The sequence below is a fragment of the Sturnira hondurensis genome, unplaced genomic scaffold (assembly GCF_014824575.4).
Source record: "Sturnira hondurensis isolate 20B ecotype Veracruz unplaced genomic scaffold, ASM1482457v3 Scaffold0013381, whole genome shotgun sequence".
Classification (NCBI taxonomy): Eukaryota; Metazoa; Chordata; class Mammalia; order Chiroptera; family Phyllostomidae; genus Sturnira; species Sturnira hondurensis.
This window is the reverse complement of record NW_028086012.1, coordinates 2,937,840-2,961,804: the sequence shown is the minus strand read 5'-3', so window position 1 is coordinate 2,961,804 and position 23,965 is coordinate 2,937,840. Positions and strand designations below refer to the sequence as shown.

The window sequence follows — 23,965 nt, the reverse complement described above, 5'->3', positions numbered from 1 at the left end:
TTTCATCGGACTTTCTTTCCCCAGATCCCTGCTCCAGGAGGGCAGGAAACCTGCCTTTTGTTTTGCACAGTGGGCCCTCGACACTGCTCTTTCTTCTAATCTCAGTGAAGACCTTCAGGTGCTGAGGATACCTGGGTGAATGAGATACAGCCCTGCCCCCCAGCTATTTTATGGTCTGGTGGAAATGAAGAATCAAAGTGGCACATTAATACAGTTTGCTAAGTCCCGAAGCACAGTGCTGTGGAGAAGCCAGCTTTTCCTGCACAACCTCTGAGGTAGTCCCTTCCTGTTTTCCTTTCCACTGTGGAAGTAGCATAGGGCAGGCCTTGTATTGAGTTCTTGGGGCTACTCAGCCTCAGCCAGCTGTGGCCTCGAGTTTTATTGGGGCACTTAAGTGGAGATCACTGAGAGAGTGACCACAGAGTTTAGACCCCCTCTCTCCTTCCCCCATACTAATACTGTATGTAATGTGGGTACAAGGGACAGCAGCCTTGTCCCTTGGTGAAAGCTCCCTAATAGGCTCCTCCCTTGGAAACCCCTGTCTGTACCACTATAAAGAAACAATTCTTTAGCAGTAGCAATTTTGGGAGACATGTCCGTGGGCCAGCAGCCTCATCTGCCAATCTGCTCAGGCCTGAGACATCCAACAATGCACACAGAAGTCAGCTGTCTCAAGCTCCAAGAGCCCCAGATTTGGTGCTTCTACTATTCCTAATTTTGCTTTCAAAAGTGGGGAGGAGCAATAAGACAAGGCTGTAAGGCTAATTGAATATGCTTTATTTCTTTTTTTTTAAACCTTTATTTATTGATTTTAGAAAGAGAAGAAGGGGGAAGAGCGAGAAAGAGAAACATCTATTGGTTGCCTTTTGTATGCACCCTGACTGGGAATCAAACCTACAACCTAGGTATGTGCCCTGACTGGGATTTGAACCCACCACCTTTTGGTGCACGGGCTGATGCTCCAACAAACTGAGCAACTGGACCAGGACATTTAAAATTTTTTAATTTGTTGATTTTGAGAGCAAGCAATATCGATGTATGTGTCCTGACTGGGGATCAACCCAAAACTTTGGTGTATGGAGACAGTGCTCTAAATGACTGAGTTGCCTGGCTGGGGCAAGACTATCTATTTTCAAAACCATCAAGTTCTGGCTACCTTTTGTTTACTAGTCCTTCCTTTAGCTTATCTCTCTCCTTCCAAATTTTACTACAGGTGGCCCTCTCCACACTCTGCTTGAAGATCTCCTTCACTAGATTACCCAGTTCATCAGGTACATTTTCTACTTTTCACCTTACTGCAGGCAATAGTGTTGCTAAGTTTCTGCCAATACGTAACCCTTTCCTCCAGTGTCCAATAAGATTTTTATGAATCTGTGACCGTGACCTGACCAGAAAATTATGGCCCAAACAGAAGAACAAATCAAAGCCCCAGAGCCAATACTTTTAAGCGACCAGGAGATGCCCAACCTATCAGATGCACAGTTCAAAACACTGGTGATCAGAAAGCTCACAGAACTGGTTGATTTTGGTCACAAATTAGATGAAAAACTGAAGCTACACTAAGTGAAATGAAGGAAAATGCACAGGGAACCAATAGTCATGGAAAGAAAACTGGGACTCAAGGGAGTGGACCAGAAGGGAGAAAGAAACAAACAGAAAAGAAGGAAGAAATAAGAATTCAAAAAAATGAGGAGAGGCTTAGGAAACTCCAGGACATCTTTAAAGGTTCCAATATCCGAATTATAGGGGTACCAGAAGGGGAAGAGGAAGATAAGGATAAGTTTTCCAACAAATGGAAAACTTATCTAAACAAATAATAAAGGAGAACTTCCCCAAGCTGGCAAGGGAAATAGACTTCCAGGAAGTCCAGGAAGCTTAGAGAGTCCCAAAGAAGGTGGACCCAAATAGGAACACATCAAGGCACATCATAATTACATTACCCAAGATTAAAATGAAGAAGAGAATTCTAGAAGCAGCAAGAGATAAGGGGACAGTCACCTACAAAGGAGTGCCCATCAGGCTGTCAGCTGATTTCTCAAAAGAGACCTTGCAGGCAAGAAGGGGCTGGAAAGAAGTATTCCAAGTCATGAAATCCAAAGACCTACAGCCAAGATTGCTTTATCCAGCAAAACTTTCATTTAGAATGGAAGGACAGATAAAGCACTTCTCAGATAAGGTCAAGTTCAAGTTGTTCATCATCACCAAACCCTTATTATATGAAATGTTATAAGGACTTATCTAAGAAAAAGAAGATGAAAAATATGAACAATGAAAGAAAGGACAGCAAACTCACAGTTATTAACAACCACGCCTAAAACAAAAGCAAACTAAGTGGACAGCTAGATCAGGAGCAGAACCATAGAAATGGAGATCACATGGAAGGTTAGCAACAGGGGAGTGGGAGGAGGAGAAGAGGGGAGAAGGTACAGAGAATAAGTAGCATAGATGGTGGGGAGAAAATAGACAGGGAGAGGGCAGGAATAGTGTGGGAAATGTAGAAGCTAAAGAACTTATGACACATGGACATGAACTAAAGAGGGGAAATGTGGGTGGGAGGGGGTGTGCAGGGTGGAGGGGAATGAAGAGGGGGAATGGGACAACTGTAATGACATAATCAATAAAGTATATTATTTTAAAAAATATTTTTATCATTCTCCTTTAAGCCCTCTCACTGGAAACTTCCTGAAAGGCCATCAAGAGTCTGTTAATGCTTTTTTGAAAGGCTCAAGTTTTCACCAATGCTCACCTCCAAAGTCCTTCCAGCATCTGCCCATTGTCCAGTTCCAAAGTCCCATGTTTAGGCTTTTGTTATGGTAGCATTTTCAGGTACCACAATCTATTTCTGCATAACAAATTACACCCACGACATAATGGCTTAAAACAAAAAACATTAATTACTTCGCAAGACTTCTGAGGGTCAGGAATTTGGGGGCATCTTAGCTGGTTGGTTCTGGCTTGGGGTTCCTTATGAGGGTTCAGCCACGTCAGCTGAAGGCTTGTCTGGGGTTGGAATATACATTCCAAGGTGGCTCACTCGCTCACTCACATGGCTGTTGGTAGAAAGCCTTAGTTCATTTCCACAGAGCATCTCCCAAAACAACTGATCCAAGACAGAGAGAATAAGCAGGAAGCTGCTTTACCTTTATCACAAAGAGTCTGAAATCACACTATTCATTTCTGCTTTATTCTGTTCTTTTTTTAAAAAATATTTTATTTATTTATTTTCAGAGAGAGGGGAAGGGAAGGAGAGAGGGAGAGAAATATCAATGTGTGGTTGCTTCTCATGTGTCCCCCACTGGGAACTGGCCTGCAACCCAGGCATGTGCCCTGACTGGGAATCGAACCGTGATCCTTTGCTTCACAGGCCCACGCTCAATCCACTGAGCTACACCAGCCAGGGCTTTATTCTGTTCTTTAAAAGCAAGTCATGCTAGGTCCAACTCGCACTCATTAGGATCAACCTCTTGGAGGGCACAGTGTCAAAGAATATGTAGGCATTTTATTTATTTTTTTAAATATGTATTTATTTATTGAGAGAAGGGGAGGGAGGGAGAAAGAGAGGGAGAGAAACATCAATGTGTGGTTGCCTCTCATGCATCCCCTACTAGGAACCTGGCCTGTAACCCAGGCATGTGCCCTGACTGGTAATCGAACCGGTGACCCTTATGGTTTGTAGGCCTGTGCTCAATCCACTGAGCTACACCAGCTCGGGCTATGTAGGCATTACCACCCATAACTATCTGTGGTTACCTCTCTGCCCTCCAGTTTCAATGGGGGCAATGAAGTTACCACTTTTCCTCTCCAAGAACTGTTCTTCTATTTGAGATTTTGATCTCCCTGAATTTCCAGAAATTTAGCCATTGTGGCCCTGTCAGGCTCAATTGGTTGTAGCGTCATCCCATACAACAAAAGGTTGTGGTTTCAATTCCTGGTCAGGGCACACACCTAGGTTGTGAGTTCGATCCCTGGTCAGGACAAGTACAGGGGAAACTGATATTTCTCTCTCTCCCTTCCTCTCTCTAAAACCAATAAAATGCCCGCAGGTAAGGATTTTTTTTTAAGTCAGCCATTATTAATTATTCCTCCTATATATTCAATATCTCCTTCTCATCTTTATGCTTTCCCTCAGCATTTAAACATTTTTAAGTCTTTACTCATATCCCTTTTTAGCTAATACCCTCTTTGCCTGTAGTAGTTTTTGAACATGACTTGAAATTCTCTGACATTCTTCCCATTAAGAGATAGCAGCTATGTGCCCTTCCGCTTGAATCATAGTGGGCTTGTGGTTCCACCACGGAATGTGGCAAGTGAGGCAATGCAACCTCTGTAGGTAGGTATAAAAGACCATGCAGCTCCTTCCCAGTTCCCTTGATATACGGCCTCTTGGGGACACCCCCCTCTCAGAACCCAGCCACCATGCTGTAGAAAGCCCAAGCCACATGGAGGGGCCACATGTAGTCATTCCAGGTGACAGTCACAGCTGAGCCCATTTTTTAAAATTGATGTTTTCTAAATGTATCAATGAAAGAGGGAGAAACATAATCCCATTGCCTCCTATATGTGCTCAGATGGAGGATGGAACCTGCAACCCTGGTGCATGGCGATGATGCTCCACCTAACTGAGAGCTACCTGGCCAGGGCGCTAAACCCGTTTTTCAAATGATGGTACCCTTGGTACCAGATCTGTGAGTGAAAAAGCCTCCAGGTGATTCCTGTTCCTAGCAGTTCGAATTATCTGCCAGCCATTGGAGCTCCCCAGCTGAGACTCCAGATATTGTGAAACAGAGAGAAGCCATCTCTGCTGTGATCTGTCAAACCCTTGACCTTTGGAATCCATAGCACAATAAAATAAAATAAAGTGGTTCTTTTTTTACGCCATTAAGATTGGGTTGGTTTGTTACACAGCAATAGTAATTTAAACATCCCCTTTACAAACAAATCTCTTAAGAGTTGTCTATTTTCATCTCTATTTCTTCACGCCTCCCCCCACTTATTCTCCTAATCTGAATTTTGCTCCCTTCTTTCAAGTTTAATAATGGTCTCCGAAGTTAATGATCTCCAAGTTGCTAAATCTGATAGACATTTTTCTCTGAGACTGCTAAGAGAAATATTTAACACTATTGTCCAATTCTTCCATTTTGAATACTTTCTTCTAGTTTCTGTAACACCACACCATCCCAGGTCTCTTCCTCCATCTCTAGTTACTTCTCAGTCTTAGTTCCAATTTCAACTTCCTCTTCCCAGTCATTAGATGATGAAGTTGCTTAAGCTTGGTTCTAAGCCTTCTCATTTTATATTTTATCCATGGTTTTAATTCCCATCTGTATGACATTGATAACATCATTTTATCTCAAACAATTTTATCTATTAAGCTCCAGGTCACAAGTTTAGATGCCTTTTTAATGTTTTGTACCATTAACTGTTCTTAGGTGAACAGAGACTGGCCTTGGCTGATTTAAGCAGAAATGAATGTATTAAAAGTTCATAGAATCACAGGAAGAGCAGAGCACAGGGGTTTGAGTCTATGCTAAACAGGCAGGCACAAGAGCCGAGTCATACCACAGAACTGGCCTGGTGAGGATACCAATACTGCTCTCAGAAAACAGAGACATGGCAGCTGGCACCATTGATGGCACTAGCACTGGACAGTGAATGCTGTCACTAGCAGCAGCACTGCCTCTATGGCACTTGGAGATATCTTGTTGCAACTGTCACCACCACCAGAAAAGATTCTTTGAGGTTTTTGCTATAGCTTCTGCTTCAAAGTGCCTGGTGGGTGCATCTGATTATCAAATGTAGACCTTGACCATGGTCCTTACTGCAAGAGATTCTGGGAAAGCAAGTCACTGGCATTTCCAGGTTCTTTGCAGAAGGTAGATACTACCTCTTACCAATTAATTATAATGTAAGAAATTCTCCAATTATGTAAAGGAGTTTCAGAAGCTAGGACTGGGAAGGTGAGGAAAAAGACTTCCATGACTTACTCCTTTCAACAAAGAGTACATCACCAACCTAATACGCTCTCTTGAGGAGCAAGTTTGTAGAACCCTTTTGCACGTTTTAATGAACAAAGTGTAAAATAAAATCTTTTGCTGTAACAATGGACAGGTCTTTCCATCAGAATTTTCAATGGGTCTTTGGACATCCAACACGCCTAATCCCGTACCTAATGATTTTCAAATATGTTTCCTTTTACCTTTCTTGTTTTCTATTTGTTTCATTTGTTGTCTTCTTTTTCCCTTCCTTCCTTCCTTCCATTTACCTCTCTGAATGTAAGCGAGGAAATGCGACTACATAGCAAAACACCCTTATAGTATAATACAGAAGTGACATTAGGAGATAGCTGTGAATACTTTGTGTCCTTCTCATGGAGCAATATGAGCCTCAAAATACATAACCAATTGTTGATGAAACCAAAGGAATAAATGTTGTCCAATAGGATTATGACACAAGACAGGATTTATAAATAGAAAAACAAAATTAAAAAAATTTAGTTCTTTTCACTTTTACTACATCAGAGTACTTTTCAGTACCTGACCTTCCACCATAAGGAACTAGAAAACTAATTTAGTTTATAGAATTAATGCTCCTATAGTAACAGTAAAAAGTCAGTGATTTAAGATTTTAGCAAATATGAAACCTCTTTGTACTGTAAATACCAGGGACATACATATGTCAGAAGAGAGGCTTGAAGTACAATAAAATTTTTGTATTTGAAAACACAAAACCTACTATTTTTACTAGTTTTCTATTTTGTCTGAACTTAACCAAGAATTATTTTATCTCAGCCTCTCTGGGTTTTCCTCTTAATAACATGCTTGTGACCCGTACAGATTTAGAAAAGGTTTCCTCTGACTAAAATAAGTGCTTCGAAAAGGGGGAAAATTCTGTGGAAATCTCTTACATTTGAGTTGCTAAACTTAAGTACCATACTGTCACATGTACTTACACAGTAATTGTGAGACACGCCTAAGTCCCTCCCTTTTTCCTAAACCAAATTCCCCATTTCCTAGAAATCCAGCCCTTCTGCCCTCCGGAGGCGCTTTTCCCAACGTAAAGTACAATTTTAAATTTCAGTTCCTGACTAAAAAATGATTCCGTAGCCAACTGCTACGGAATCCGGGCGCCCCCGTGCCTCTGAAGGGTGCAGCGGGGTGTAGGCAAGGGCTGGGGGAGTGGGCGAAGCTGCTGGTTGGTGCCTGAAATCTGTGCGTTGCCCCTTTAATTGTGTCCTCAGCCCTCGGGCGTTTCTGTCCAACGCCCACGTCAGCAAATACCTTTTGTTTCTCTCACGTTAGGGCTACTTGTTTTGGGGCGCAAAGGACCAGCTTGGAACAGGGGTATTCCCCCGCGGAGGACCAGGAATCTCCCCCCAAGCCTGCGCGCGCGACCCGCCGGTGCGCCGCGGCCCGCGGTAAGAGGCTGCGGACGGCGAGGGCGGGTGGGGCGTCGGGGCTGCCGGGACCGGCTCGCGAGCCTCGCCACGCGCGGAGGCACCGGCGGCGGCGCCGCGGGCTCTGACTACCCAGGCGGCGGCGGGATGCGGCCCCGGGCGCTGTGCCCTACGCGTCCCCGGCCGGGCGAGCGGCGGGGGCGCAGAGGAGAGCGGGCGCCATTTGCAGCCCCGGGCTTAGCGGCGGCAAGGCGCTGGCTCCACGGGGCTGGAGATGGTCACAAAGGCGACGCGGGCAGCCGGCGGCGGGGGACGCGGCCTCGGGGCGGTGGCCTGCGGGAAGAGGCAGGCGGCGCCGGGGCGCACGGATTCCCGGACTCCGCGCCCGCCTGACTGCGCCGCCCCGCCCGGCCAGCCCTTCCTGCGCGCCCGGGAGGGGTTGCGGGACAATGGCCGCGCCGTCGCCGCCTGCGCCCGCCTAGTCGCCCCAGTGGAGCGCCGCGCCCTCTTCGCCTCCCGGCCCGGCGGCGGCGGCGCGGGGAAAGGCGGGAAGGCGCGCAGAGCCTCCTGTCGGCGGCGGGAAGGCGGCGCGGGGACGGTGCCGGGCGTGTCTGGAGCCGTCGGGCGCCGCGGACTCCGGGAGGGTCGACAGCCGGCCGGGCTGGCGCTGCTGCGCGGGTGACTGACGGCCGGGCAAATGGGACGGCGGGGGTCGCGGCTGCTTCTTCCCCGCGGCTCCGGGCACTTGCCTTCGCGGAAAGGTGGCATACTGGGCAGTAGTCCCAGTTTTTCCGTAACTCCTACATCCTTTGGTTTTTATATCATGCATATCCAGGCTTAGAACAGAACTCACCTAACAAATACTGATCTATGATTATTTTTTAATTATCACACGTGTGCACGTTCTACTAATGTAGACAGCCACTTTTGTAAGTGAGCAGTTTAGCTCCTTCCCTTTAAAATGCGCCGATATATCGTTGATTGTGCCAGTAGTCAGACTCCACATCTTTCAAAAAGTGGAGTTTTTAAAAATGAGATAATTGACATGCAGCATTGTAATAGTTGCAGTGTTATATGTTAGGTTGTGTTTGCAAGCGGTAGATTGTGCTATTTTTAATACACGTTTATAGTTGCTGAACTTTATTTAGCAAACTAAGTACTTTCACTTACTGAATCACTTCACTTTCACATAAAACAACCATACAGTCAGGCGGATGGTTATTCCACTTTCCAGATGAGGAAATGAGTTAAACGCGGAGTTTCATCTTTAAGCCAGGAGGTAAATGATGGCAGCCTCCCAGCGCTCTTGCCTCCTGTTCTTGCTCTCTATTTCTCCCAAAGTCACCTCCAGAATCTTCCAGAAAGCGAATCAGTCACATCACTCTCCAGGTCTAAAATCCTTAACTGATCCTTATCAGAAAAAAGTTCAATCAAAATCCTCCGCGGGAGACTCAAGTGCCAAATGTTCTCTCCAGTCTAATTTCTGAGCTTCTGTTATGGGTGGTTTTGTGGGGCCCTAGGAACAAGAAGCCTTCTCTGATAACCAGGGACCTCGAATATCTTTATTCCTGGGAATTTACCTGGCCTCACAAAGGGTAAAAGGGACGTCGCAATCTAATCTGCCACCCTTGGCCAAATGGGCGCATAAGAGTTAGGCTGTGTCAGTAGGAGGCATCGTGAGTTCTTGGGCTCCTCCTAGGTCGTGTAAATTTCAGGGGCCAGCAAACAGCACCCTGTCAGGTCTTCTGAACTTGGAATCACCAGCCTTTCTGTTGATAATGATTTGGGCCCAGAGGAAAAAAAACTTGACAAAGTAACACAATTCATTTTATATAATTTAAATTGTATTTTCTACATACAGAATTTTTCTCCAGTAGGCTTAACCCTTTCAGTGACACACTTATATGTGTATAATAAAAGATTCGATCAAGTTTGACTCCCCCTGAAGGAAGTTTTTGTCACTTTTTTGCTCAAAATTGGTCAGTGACTCCTCATTTTACTCAGTTTAACAATCAAAGCCCCCCCCCCCCAGGCCACTAGGGCTTCCAGGGACTGATCTCACGATGTTCTACCTGCCTGACGATCTGCTCTTCTTTTTCCTTTCTTTTGAAAAATATTTATTTTTAGAGAGAGGGAGAAGGAAAGGGAGAGAAACATCCATTGGGAGCCTGGCCCAAACCCCAGGCATGTGCCCTGATTGGCACTGGACCTGGGGACCTTTTGGTTTGCGGAACTCCTGAGCTACACCCGTGGGAGCTGGCATCCCTTTTTCTGACTCCATTTCTGTTGCTCTCCCCGTCCCTCCTTGCCTGCTCCACCTCAGAGCTTCGGCAGGTGCGGTTCCATCTGCGTGGAAGACTTCCCCCCAGATACCTATGGGACTCTCACTGCTCTCGGACTTAAATGCCATTTTCTCAGTGAGACTTTTCCAACTATGGTTTTGATTTTCTTAAGTGTTTTTATACTTCTAAATCTTTGCAGAGTGAAAAAGATGCCTATCCACTAAAGAATGTAATTACCATGTCAGTTGGCTGAACTTCTTTATGACCCAGGGATTTTTGCTAAGGAGGCTAATGAGAATTGTTTGGGTGACTCTGATGGCACACACTAAATTCTAGATTAATGACTATATATCTTAAAGGAGAGAGTCTTCTAGCCTTCAACATTAATTCAAGTTATACTCATTACCTAAATTTTCAGTTTATTCATAGAAATACATATATTTCCCTTCTATTCCAAAGACCTTTGAACTTCATGGTTCCCAAAATATGAAATGACTTTTTCAATCCATCTTTTTAAAGACCTTTGAACTTAGTGGGAACCTTGAATTTTCTAATGTACTTAGGACCATTATAGGTATTTAACTCTCATAGATATTTAAAATGTTTCCCATTGAATTTTGCATGTCTGACACGAATTAGTATAACTTGCTGTTTCAACTTTTATTGTCAATTGACTGAAGTAAGAAAGTTTAAAACATTTCTAATTTCCACGATTTAGTCACATTTTGAAAATAAAGCTTTCTTGATGACTTCAGAGTACTATTATGAATGCAAATTGTGTTCATGCCCTATATAGAATGTTATCAAGTTATAATCGACCTCAATTTATAAGACAGGTCCTATTTTCTTGGAAAACTGCCTGTTTTGCTCCTTTTGTTTCCACTGCCTTAGCTCAGTTCCTCACCAGTTCTTGCTTTGACCTTTGCAGTTGGCCTTTAAATTGGTCCCCCTGGCTCTGCCTCTCCCACCATTTCTCTTCCTCCATGCTGTCTCAGTTTTTCTTCTGGGTATGGAAATTGGATCATCATAACAGTAAGTAGCTACTTTTTATGGAGCCTGAGCTGCATGCCATGCATTGTGCTAGGCATTTTGCACACACTGTGGTCAGAAGAGCGCAAGACTTAATAAGAGTGTCAGCTTGAAGCCTGAATTCCAGTCTCTGTTCACTTGCTCCTTGTGCAGTCTTGGGCATTTTCTTCTGATTTCTCTGTGCCTCGGGTTTTAAAATCTGTACTATGTGGATCACAGCAGCAGATGAGTGTAAAGTGTTTAGCACAGTGCCCAGTAAACATTCAAATTGGATGCAGAAGGGGTTTGCTGGAAAGGAATCTCACAGGGTTATATGATCATAAATTCCTAGATGAGCAGGTTATAGCAGGTATTCATGCCCCAGGCATAGAACTTCCTTAGTTAAAAGGCTTATATTTTTTTTAAAAAAGAGGGATACCCCATCTAGTGTGGCACAATGGAATGAGCTCTGCCCTGAGAACCGGAGGGTTGCAAGTTCAATTCCCAGTTGGGGCTTGTGCCTGGATTTCCTGGAGTTCCTGGTGGAGGGCGCATGTGGGAGGCAACTACACATTGATACTTCTCTCCCTCTTTCTCCCTTCCTTCCCCTCTGTCTAAAAATAAGTAAATAAAATCTTTTTAAAAGGTGGAGGGGGGGGCACCTTTTTTTTGCCTTAGGCAAACTTTGTCCATTGTTTTTGTGCATCTAGGTTATACCTCTTTGAAATGCCTTTTTTCAGACCCCTCCTTCTAAGGGGTGATCACCCTGAAAAGAACAAATAATTTTACCTCTCTTGTAATCCTTTCCCTGCCTTGCTTTCTCCCACCATCATATAATCTTTCTTACAGCTGGCAGTGAAACTGCACCAGAATATTACCAGCACTTGATTTCTGGCTAAGAAAGAATTCAGGGGAAAGACTCAGATACAAGCAAAAGTTTTTTTTTTAAAGATTTTATTTATTTATCTTTAGAAGTGAAGGGAAGGAGTGAAGTATCAATGTATGGTTGCCTCTCGTGAGTCCCCTGCTGGGAACTGGCCTGCAACCCAGGCATGGGCCCTGACTGACTGGGAATTGAAGCGCGATTGTCCGGTTTGCAGGCCCGAGCTCAATCCACTGAGCTACGCCAGCCAGGTGAGTGAAAGTTTATTTACAAAGTCACAAGAGGTGGAAGTGAGCTGTAGAGGAAATGGGCTCAGGAAAGGGGAAAGAGAGAAGAGGGAAAGGGAGGTAACCTAGGTGAGGGAGGATCTCAGTAGAATATTGATCAGCTTTCCAGGTGTGTCACCTCAGGGTTGTGGTTTCCACAGATTGGTCAGTGCCAGGTGTAGGGTATGGGGTCATTAGTCGTTGTATCTGGTCCTGAGGTTAAGCTTGGCATTGCTACACTGCTCTGTTCGGTTTTGCTGCTTTTCTGGACTTAGAGCTGAAACACAACTGAGCCAGAGGGGTCCAACGTTTTGGAAACTTTTAGAAACTTTTCTGGACACTCCCAGGCACAATCATTTGCTGCCTTGGTTTTATACTTCCCTTCTACCTTGAGTGTTTTCTTCATTGTATTGTAACTTTAAAAGCCTTCTCTCTCTTCCTCTCTGTCTCTTTCTCTGACTCTCTTTTCCCCTGATAGGAGTTGAATTGTGCCAGAGGACTGACCTTTGACCTTTGTCATCATCTCTTTGTATTCCTGGGGCCAGGTATAGCCTGAGTAGGTGTGCAAAAAATATGTATTGAGTGAATACATTTACCTTCCAGCTTGAATATCCGCCCTTCTCATAAAAAGAAAATAAAAGATTTTTGCTTTAAATAGGAAAGTAAAACACTATAGCTATATGGAGTTCAGAACAGTATAAAAGTAATTACTGAATCAGAGGATGAAGTTACTTTTCTTTCAATTGTTTTTCTAACCCTTCAGAAAAATCTCCACCTGGACCCAGTAGCTAAATTGGTTAGAGCAGGCGTCCCCAACCTCTGTGGACAGGAACTGGGCTGCACGGCAGGAGGTGAGGTTGAATGCAATGTGCTTAAATCGTCCCAAAACCATCCCCTAGCCGGGTCATGAAAAAATTGTCTTCCATGAAACTGGTCCCTGGTGCAAGAAATGTTGGGGACCACTGGGTTAGAGCCTCCTCCCTAAATGCAGAGATTGCGGGTTCCATCCCCAGTCAGGGCACATGCATGAATCAACAAATGAATGCATAAATAAGTGGAACAACAAATCTCTCTCTCTCTCTCAAATCAATAAATAAAATAAAAATAAAAATAGCTCCCTAAGAGACAAAACTTTGAAAGATTTTTAAAAGTCTTCACTGCTTTGAGTCCTTGGTTCTCAGCAGCATCTGAAACTTTGAGAGTTTAACAAACACCTGTGTATTACCTTCAGTTTCCTCATCTCAACTGGCACTGATGGATAAGGTGCACCATTAGGTTCTTACAATTTCAGAACATTTGGGGGAAGCTTCATTCCAAAATCTGCAATGTATTTTTCATCATTAGGAAATACTTCAGCACATTGAACCAGGCCATTTTATCTAAGATATTTTTTTAAAGATTTTATTTATTTATTTATTTATTTATTTTTAAAAATATTTTATTTATTTATCTTTAGAGCGGAAGGGAAGGAGAGGAGGTGAGAAGTATCAATGTATGGTTGCCTCTCGTGAGTCCCCCGCCGGGAACTGGCCTGCAACCCAGGCATGTGCCCTGACTGGGAATCGAACCTCAATCGTGTGGTTCACAGGCCTGCGCTCAATCCACTGAGCTACACCAGCCAGGGCAAGATTTTATTTATTTATTTTTTACAGAGAGGAAGGGAAAGAGAAAGAGAGGGAGAGAAACATCAATGTGTGGTTGCCTCTCATGCACCCCTGACCCGGGACCTGGCCTGCAACCCAGGCATGCGCCCTAGACTGGGAATTGAACTGGTGACCCTTGGATTTGCAGGCTGACACTCAGCCACTGAGTCACAGTGGCCAGGGTTTATCTAAGATTTTTTTTTAAGATTTTATTTATTTATCTTTAGAGGGGAAGGGAAGGAGAGAGGGAGAGAAATATCATTGTATGTTTGCCTCTTTGTGTCCCCTCCTGGGAACTGGCCTGCAACCCAGGCATGTGCCCTGACTGGGAATCGAACTTCAATCCTTTGTTTCGCAGGTCTGCGTTCAACCCACTGAGCTACCCTAGCCAGAGCTTATCTAAGATCTTAATATGTACATTAGAGTAGTATTTTAAACCTAAACACTAAAATTTTATACTTTCAGATGGCAAATCTTACAGAATACAGATTCCATTCTCATGAAATCTCTGCAATAATATTTTTCTTTTTTTCTTTAGATTTTAGATTTAGTTTTCTTTAATATTTTAATAATATTTCTTTAGTTTTCAATAATATTTTTCTTTTGATTTTATTTATTTAGTTTTAGAGAGAGAGGAAGGTAGAGAGGAAGAGAGAGAGAAACATCGATTGTTGCCTCTTGCATGTTCCCACCTGGGGACCTGGCCTGCAACCCAGGCATGTGCCCTGACTGGAAATTGAACCAGGGACCCTTCGGTTCGCAGGCCAGGACTCAGTCTACTGAGCCACACCAGCCAGAGCTGCAATAACATTTTTAAAATATCAATAACAAAACAAACTGTGTTTTAACAGATGAAGATATGATTCACAAAATGTGAGATACACACACACACACACACAAGTAATAATCAGCCATGAGAAAGAATGAAGTCCTGTTATTTGAGACAACATGGATGGACCTTGGAGGGCATTCTGCTAAGTGAAATACACCCAGTCAGCGAACGACAAATGCTGCATGTTACCACTTACACGTAGACTCTGACAGTCGGACTCACAGCGACTGAGAAAAGTAGTTGCCAGGGGCTGGGGTCAGGGAGGGAGGTGCGGAGAGGTGGTAAAGGGTGCACACAGACTTGCAGCTCCACGGTGAATAAGGTTCGGAGATCTGTGTAACATGGTGACTAGCCGGGGACACTCTCTTGTGTAATTGAAATTTGCTAAGGGAATAGAACTTAAATATTCTTAACCAAAAATAAAATAAAATAAACGTGTAAGGTGATGGACATTAATTAACTAGTGGGAAGAATCCTTTCACGATGTATTCATACTGTATATCAAATCACCGTGATACACACTCAGTACTTTACTATTTTATTTGTCAATTGTATCTCAATTAAGCTGAAAAAAATCTGAATAACAAACACCCTGGTTCGTAAAGCGTTAGTAATGAGGTAACATTTGAAATGGAAAACGGCACAAATAGTTTCTAACGAAGAACTCTCCCTTAGGGCGAGGTGTGCAGTCACTGGAGTAGACCTTGGGTACCGCTGGGTCCACTGTAGCTTTGAGATGATCACGTTCTCTGGGTGTGCAGACTTGATGGAAGCAGTCACATTTTTTGTGTCCACCTTTGCGTAAGTTGTAGGCCACAAGAAAAATGTGAAGTAATACAATTTTATAAGGTTTACAATTTCTACTTCGTTAAAGCAGTATTTTAAAGTTATCTGCATAATTAGTAGTAGTAAAGATTATTATTACTGTTAGCTAACATCATCAAGGGCTTGTCTTAAAGCAGATACTATTGTGAGCACTTGACTTAGATTATCTTCCCATTTATTCTATCCCATAACTCTAGGTATAGGTGGTATTACTATTCCCATTTTATAGATGAAGAAACAGGCACGGGGTGGGGGGGGGTTAACGTCCCATGTTGTCCAGATAGTGGGTGGCAGAGCCAGAATTTGCACCAGGCAGCCTGATCCTAGGGCCTGTTCCCCGGCACCCTGCCCAGTGCTGCTGCTGCTCACAGACAGACTACTCATCCTTCAGCTTTTAAGTCTTGAGGCAAATGATGTACTAACATCTCATCTCAGCCCAGTTTCAGAAAAGAGAAACCGCTCCAGTGTTTTAACTTGTTTACTAAAGGGAACTGAGTCCTTACAAAATCACTGGAAAGGCTGAAAGGAGTGGGCTCCAGCCTGGGCTTTCAGAAATTATTCCCAGAACCAGACGGCCAAACGGGCCCTCCAGTGGGAGGGAGCCACCAGCGCTGCCGGGTTCCAGATGGCATTGCTCGCTCAATTCAAGGTTCAAGAAATTGCTACCCTGTGCCCTGGCTGGTGTAGCTCAGTGGATTGGGCGCGGGCCTGCGAACCAGAGTATTGCGGTTTGATTCCCAGTCAGAGCACATGCCTGGGTTGCGGGCCATTTCCCAGCAGGGGACACACGGGAGGCAACCATACATTGATATTTCTCTCCCTCTCTCTTTCCCTTCCCCTCTAAAGATAAATAAATAAAATCTTTTAAAAAAAGAAGAAATCGCTACCCTGAAACTGTCCCTCAGCATCCACCGAGTAGTGAAGGCTGTCTCCACCAAACTTGGCTCCTGTCAGCCATGAAGCTCTGGGCCACTGGCGAGCTGCTGCAGAGAGGCCGATGCTCCCACGAGGGTGCTGCCAGCATCAACAGCCCGGACAGCAGAAAGACAGTCCCGCCTCATTTCTGCTTTCCAGATCTCAGCACAGCCTCTGGGAGCTGGACCCCATCTCACATGGGGAAACTTAACTAGAAAGGAGTTTGGGAAGTGTACTTTCAGTTTTCCAGTTAGAAAGTCAGAAAGGAGGCCTAACACAGAAACCTATTCTAACTTACATCTGCTAGGGTAGAACTTGGTGGCCGTCCCTTAAAAATAACATTTCATTACAGTGTAAAAACTGTTTAGGACACGGACTAGGTTTAGAAATCAATTTTCTTAAAAAGCCACAGAATTCACTTTTGCTTGTCACTGTAAAGACCCAGTACACTGGACAGTACTAGTTAGAATATATAAGAATATATAAAAGAATATATATTCTTTTAAAAAATATATATTTTATTAATTATGCCGTTACAGTTGTCCCATTTCCCCCCTCTTCATTCCCCTCCACCCTGCACACCCTCTCCCCCCACATTCCCCCCTTTAGTTCATGTCCATGTGTCATAAGTTCTTTAGCTTCTACATTTCCCACACTACTCTTGCCCTCCCCGTCTTTTCTCCCCACCATCTATGCTACTTATTCTCTGTACCTTCTCCCCCAGCTCCTCCTCCCACTCCCCTGTTGCTAACCTTCCATGTGATCTCCATTTCTGTGTCTCTGCTCCTGTTTTAGGAGTCCGCTTAGTTTGCTTTTGTTTTAGGTATGGTTGTTAATAACTGAGTTTGCTGTCCTTTCTTTCACTGTTCATATTTTTCATCTTCTTTTTCTTAGATAAGTCCCTATAACATTTCATATAGTAAGGGCTTGGTGATGATGAACTCCTTGAACTTGACCTTATCTGAGAAGCACTTTATGTGTCCTTCCATTCTAAATGAAAGCTTTGCTGGATAGAGCATTCTTGGATGTAGGTCCTTGCCTTTCATGACTTGGAATACTTCTTTCCAGCCCCTTCTTGCCTATATGAAGGTCTCTTTTGAGAAATCAGCTAACAGCCTGATGGGCACTCCTTTGTAGGTGACTGTCCCCTTATCTCTTGCTGCTTCTAGAATTCTCTTCTTCATTTTAATCTTGGGTAATGTAATTATGATGTGCCTCAATGTGTTCCTATTTGGGTCTGCCTTCTTTGGGACTCTCTGAGCTTTCTGGACTTCCTGGAAGTCTATTTCCCTTGCCAGGTTGGGGAAGTTCTCCTTTATTATTTGTTCAGGTAGGTTTTCCACTTGTTCTTCCTTTTCCCCTTCTGGTACCCCTATAATTCAGATGTTGGAATGTTTAAAGATGTCCTGGAGGTTTCTAAGCCTCTCCTCATTTTTTTGAATTGTTGTTTCTTCATTCTTTTCTGTTTGGTTGTTTCTTTCTTCCCTCTGGTCCACTCCCTTGATTTGAGTCCCAGTTTCTTTCCATGACTATTGGTTCCCTGTGCATTTTCCTTCATTTCACTTAGTGTAGCTTCATTTTTTCATCTAATTTGGGACCAAAATTGACCAGTTCAGTGAGCTTCCTGATCACCAGTGTTTTTAACTATGCATCTGATAGGTTGGCTCTCTTGGTCGCTTAAAAGTATTGGCTCTGGGGCTTTGATTTGTTCTTCTGATTGAGCCATTTTTGGTCAGGTCAAGCCTGTTCTGCATGAGGGGTGGAGCCTTAGTGTTCACCAGGGCAGGGCAACCCAGGTCACTAGGTTGTGACGCTGTATGTGGGGGCGGGCTCAGAGAGGGAGCAATGGTACTTATTTCACAGGTCTCAGATTTTAGTCCCCTCTGCCGCTTGCCACAAGCAAATTGGGCCCTTCTGTTGCTCGTTCCCAGGTGGTTGGGCTTGTGTACCTTCTAGGACCTTGTGGGTCTCTTCAACGAACTCTCCCGTGAGGCTGGGAATCTCTCCCGGCACCTTAACCTCCGTAAGTTTTTTCAGTCGGTGCTTTTAGGCTTTATTTCCTGTCGCTGGGGCCATGGGTTGCGCGGTTTGTCTCAGTGCCCATTTTTTGCTTGGTTTATCTGTACTCAAATGTGTGTCCTCGGTCAGCCAACCATCTTGCATGCCTTACTGGGTTTGCTGGTTTCCTCCCTGCTCCTGGGTTGCCAACCACCACGTTTTCCTGCTGGGACCCCTCTGCCGGCTGCCGGCTGTGCCCCTCTACCGGGTTTGATGAATGGTTCGTTGTTGTCGGACTTCTATACAGTTCAATTTTCTGTCTGTTCTGGTTGTATTTTTGTTTCTAAATCTTTGTTGTGCTTAAATTTGGTTGTGCGAGGAAGTACAGTGTTTCCACCTACGCCTCCATTTTGGCCTGGAAGTCTAGTTAGTGCACTCTTAAGTAGCGTTGCGGAAATAGTGACTCAAGCTATCAGAGTAAATACCTTTTGCTGAGTGCCTTCCTAGCTCACTGAGGTAGAAGGTAGATGAGTTTTTGGTGGAGCAAGGAGTTGCTCTTAAAAATTACTAATTTTGAGCCCTGGCTGGCATAGCTCAGTGGATTGAGCGCAGGCCTGCGAACCAAAGGATCGCAGTTCGATTCCCAGTCAGGGCACATGCCTGGGTTGCAGGCCAGTTCTCTGCAGGCTAACTCCCAGCAGGGGATGCACAAAAGGCAACCATACATTGATATTTCTCTCCCTTTCTCCTTTCCTTCCCCTCTAAAGATAATAAATAAATAAATAAATAAATAAATAAATGGTTTCTATTTCTAGCTTGTGACTTTAAAAAAAAAAATTACTAATTTTGTTCCCCCAACTACAAAATCCTAGTTCATCCCTCGATTTGAACCCACTGTTTTAATGATGAGTTGGTTTTTCTAAAGATTTTATTTATTTATTTTTTAGAGAGAGGAAGGGAAGGAGAAAGAGAGGGACAGAAACATCAATGTGTGGTTGCCTCTTGAGTGCCCCTTACTGGGGACCTGGCCCGCAACCCAGGCATATGCCCTGACTAGGAATCGAACCAGTCACCCTTTGGTTTGCAGGCCTGCACTCAATCCACTGAGCTGTACCAGCCAGGGCTGATGGGTGATTTTTTTTAAATTTATTGATTGATTTTAGAGAAAGGAAGGAAGGTAGGGGAGAGAGAAAGACAGAAACACTGATTTGCTGTGCCACTCATTTATGCATTCATTGGTTGATTCTTATATGTGTCCTGATAGGGGGACCGAATCCACAAATTTGGCATATCAACTGGGGATAGAATCCGAAGTCTCGGTGTATAGGGACGATGCTCTAACCAAATGAGCTACCCGGTCAGAACCAATGACGGGTGGTTTTTAAAATCTTTTTCATAGCAAATTTTTTTTGCTAATTTTATTCTTTACCATAATTTTTGTTTTTATCCTCACCCAAGGACATTTTTTTCATTGCTTTTTTAAAGAGAGAGGAAGGGAGGAAGAGAAACATCAATGAGCATTGAATGATTGCCTCTCATTTGTGCTGGGATTGGGGATCAAACCTGCAATCTTTTGGTTACAGGATGGCGCTCCAACCAACCTAGCAACACTGGCCAGGGTTCTTTACTCTACTTTAAATGGACTTTCAAAAAGTGTTGATAACCCGCCCTGGCTGGTGTAGCTCAGTGGATTGAGTGCAGGCCTGCGAACCACACAATCGCTGTTCGATTCCCGGTCAGGGCACATGCCTGGGTTGCAGGCCAGTTCCCGGTTCCTGGCAGGGGACGCATGAGAGGCAACCATACATTGATATTTCTCTCTCTCTCTCTCCTTCTCTTCCCCTCTAAGATAAATAAATAAAATCTATAAAAAAATAAAAAGTGTTGATAACCCATTGTTAGAGGTTTGCCGTTTCCAACGTCCATCACCTTTGCTCTCAGCTTGCTCTTGTCCACTTGTTTAGATTTCTTTTGATTTCTTCCATTCTTCCCAACTATAGAGACTGAGGGACTTTATAAAAACACCATTGCCAGTCATAAGAAGTAATCACATTATACTTTATGGAATACTCAGATCATCTTAGCTATATTTTCTGTTGGTTGGTGCTCAAAAGATTGTGAGTTTTTGCATGTGTGTGTGTGTTTTAAGATTTTATTCATTTATTTTTAGAGGGGAAGGGAAGGAGAGAGAGAAATATCAACGTATGGTTGACTCTCGTGTGTCCCCCGCTGGAAATTGGCCTGCAACCCAGGCATGTGCCGTGAATGGAACTGTGATCCCTTGGTTTGTGGGCCTGCACTCAATCTACTGAACTACACCAGCCAGGGCTTAAAAAATTGTTTAAAAAAATTTTAATGTAAATTCATTGGGGTGACAATTGATTAAAAATTATATAGGTTTCAGGTGTACAGTTCTATTATATATCATTTATATATTGTATTGTGTGTGCACTACCCCAGGCCAAGTCTCCTTTTATCACCATTTATCTCCCTCCTTACCCTCTCTGGTAATCCTGCCTTCCCCCACCCCCTTTCCCTCTGGTAATCACCATACTGTTGTCTGTGTCTGTGAGGGTGTTTTGTTTTTTTTTTTCTCAATCTCCTCACCTTTACCCAGTCGTCCAACCCTACTCACCTCTGACAGCTGTCAGTCTGTTTTCTGTATCCATGAGTCTGTTTCTATCTTGTTTGTTTATTTTGTTCATTAAATTCCACATATAAGTGATATCACATGGTATTTGTCTTGTCTGACTGGCTGATATTTCACTTAGCATAATAGTCTTCAGGTTCTTCCATGCTGTTGCAAAAGGTAGAATTTCCTTCTTTTTTTTTTTTTTACAGCTGCATAGTAGAGCCCACATTCCACAGCTTTTATCCACTCATCTACTGATGGGCACTTGGGCTGTTTCCAGATCTTGGCTATTGTAAATAATGCTGCAATGAACATAGGGATGCATATATTCTTCCAAATTAGTGTCTTGGGTTTATTTGGATATATTCCCAGAGTGTAATCACTGGGATATAAGGCAATTGTGTTTTTAATTTTTTGAGGTATCTCCATACTGCTTGCCACGGTGGCTGCACCAATCTGTATTATCACCAGTTGTGCAAGAGTGTTCCTTGTTCTCCACATCCTCGCCAGCACTTGTTTATTGATTTATTGGTGACAGCTATTCTGGAAGGTGTGAGGTGATATCTCATTGTGGTTTTAATTTGCATTTCTCTGATGATTAGTGACATTGATAATCTTTTCATATGTTTATTGGCCACCTGTATGTCCTCTTCAGAGAAGTGCTGATTCAGGTCCTTTGCCCATTTTTTAATTGGATTTTTTTTTTTTTTGGTGTTGAGTTTCATAAGTTCTTTATAAATTTTGGACATTAACCCTTTATCAGATATATCACTGGCTGGTATGTTCTCCCATTCAGTGGGTTGCCTTTTCGTTTTGTTGATGGTTTCCTTTGCTGTGCAAAAACTTTTTAGCTTGATGTAACCGAAAATGTTTTTGTAAACCTCTAGGTCAGCAGTGTTTGGGATGGCTTAAATTTCCAGAATTCAGACCTCTTTGTGAGTGGGTACTTGATGCGTATGTTTTCTTCTTTATACTTGCCTGTATATTCTTTCTTTTTTTTAATATTTTATTTATTTATATCTAGAGGGGAAGGAAAGGAGAGAGGGAGAGAAATATCAATGTATGGTTGCCTCTGCCGAGGACACACAATGTATCGTGTGTCCCCTGCCGGGAATTGGCTTGCAACCCAGGCATGTGCCCTGACTGGGAATCGAACTGCGATCCTCTGGTTCGCAGGCCCGTGCTCAATCCACTGAGCTACACCAGCCAGGGCTTGCCTGTATATTCTAAACTTTCTATAAGTATATAATACTTTTATAATCAGAAAAAAACAAATACTATTTAAAAAATGATTTCATTGATCTAGTCAAAATTCTTTTGACGGGAATTCTTAGCTTAATTGATTGGTATCCCATCCAACTACTAACCGGGCCCGACCCTGCTTAGCTTCAGAGATTATACGAGATTGGGCGTGTTCAAGGTGGTATGGCAGTAGACAGCTTAATTGATTGGCTTAAAAAGGATCAAATTCATTTTCTACTGCCTGTGGACATAAAGCCTTACCACTCTACATTAATAAAATTCATAGTCAGTGAAGAAACTAGTGAAACAGATTTTGTTGTTGTTAGAGTGGTAATTAAAACTGTCTGGAGTATAGTAGAAACAAATTTTTATATATAGAGAGAGAGATAGATAGATAGATAGATAGATTGGTTTTATTTATTTATTTTTAGAGGGAGAGGAAGGGATGGAGAAAAAGAAACATCAATCGGTTGCCTCTCAAATGCCCCTACCTGGGGACCTGGGCCACAACCCAGACTGGGAATTGAACCTGCAACCTTTTGGTTTGCAGGCTGGCTCTCAGTCCACTGAACCACACCAGCCAGGTTAAGACTGCAGCTTTCTTGTAGCCAGAGTTTTCACAGCTGCTGTTAGAAGTTGTGGTGTGCTCTGGCACAATCGGGCAAGTCAGGTAAGAGCTACATAAAAGATCTGGGTGACTGCGGTGGGACTTTCCAAACCTTAGTCGTAGCATTTCCCCCCCACTTCTCTCTGAACCATACAGTTTTTAAGTTGAATTTTTCAAGTTGAATCTTGAATGCTGTTCTGTTTGGTTTTCTTGCAAATCACATCTGTGTCATGTGCAGGAAAAGGATAATAGGACACAAGTTGCTATCTTTGTATCTCATCTGCTGGCCTGTCTTTGACTAGATGTTTTTTTTTTTTAAGATTTTATTTATTTATCTTTAGAGGGGAAGGGAAGGAGAGAGGGAGAGAAATATCAATGTATGGTCGCCTCTCGTGAGTCCCCTGCTGGGAAATGGCCTGCAACCCAGGCATGTGCCCTGACTGGGAATCGAACCGCAATACTCTGGTTCGCAGGCCCGAGCTCAATCCACTGAGCTACACCAGCCAGGGCTGACTAGATGTTTTCTTAAGAAGTTTATTTTATTGTCAAAGTTAAAAAATATGTTTGCTTTCAATTTGCCATAATATATTGTAATATTAGAAATCTTACAGATTTACATATGAAGGTTCAAGTAATAAATAAATTTCTACTCATTAATAATCTGTGCCAGATTATCTATTTTTACATGTTAAAAATGATATCTGGTAGATGCTCCCACATAATTTATTTAAATAAATATTTATGTATCTTAGCAGATGTTTATGTCTCATTACCAAAACACATTATAAGTGATTATTTTCTCTCTGCAGGGCAGTCCTTCCTACAGAGACTGTGTTTGACTTGGAAGCTTCCCTTCTTTACTCTATTCAGTCTGACTTAGCAGGATTTCACGAGCAGCATTTGTAAATTTCCAGGTAGGAAAAATTTTAATTCTTGATATTATGCCTAACTTAAATAGAGAATAAGTATAACTTTGCAGTCGTAGATTTTATGAATCAGAGAATGGATTTATTGCTTGCAAATTCAGTGTATAAAACGTTCAACATTTGGATCTTCTTGGCCAGGTCTCCCTGTTGGCGTATTGCTAAGTTTTTAATTCATCACCTCTGTGGTGTGTCTTGCATTCCACCTTAATCAAAGACTCATGTTACATGGGGCTGGAGAGTATCCAGTCAGTCCCCTCAATCTGCAGAGAAGGAAATAAGCCTAGAAAGGTGAAGTTACTTGTCCGTGGACATCCAGCTAATGCACTGGCAGAACAGCTGTCAGCACTCTGATCTTCTACTGCCCACCCCGCTCCTGCCCCAGCCCTCACTCCCCGCCCCCGCCCCCCAGCCCCCGCCCTTAGAGGTGAAGGAGTGTCGCTCAGTGGTTACAGCCTGCAGCTTGGGAGTTGCCATCTGGGTTAACACCCTTTTCTGTAAAATAGGGGTAATAAG

General features: G+C 43.3%; 1 protein-coding gene across 3 annotated transcripts in view; it reads left to right on the top strand.

Moving 5' to 3' along the window:
• The first annotated feature begins 7,046 nt into the window (after window positions 1–7,046).
• The window catches only part of ZBTB8A (zinc finger and BTB domain containing 8A), a 42,565-nt gene continuing 25,646 nt past the window's right edge, over window positions 7,047–23,965 (top strand). For 2 of the 3 annotated variants that reach the window (XR_005068712.1, XM_037061552.1), the window contains exons 1-2: window positions 7,047–7,414; window positions 23,336–23,440. The gene's annotated coding sequence lies outside the window, so the exon portion shown is untranslated. The remainder of the gene's footprint in view (window positions 7,415–23,335; window positions 23,441–23,965) is intronic. The other variant, XM_037061553.1, reaches the window with a different exon arrangement.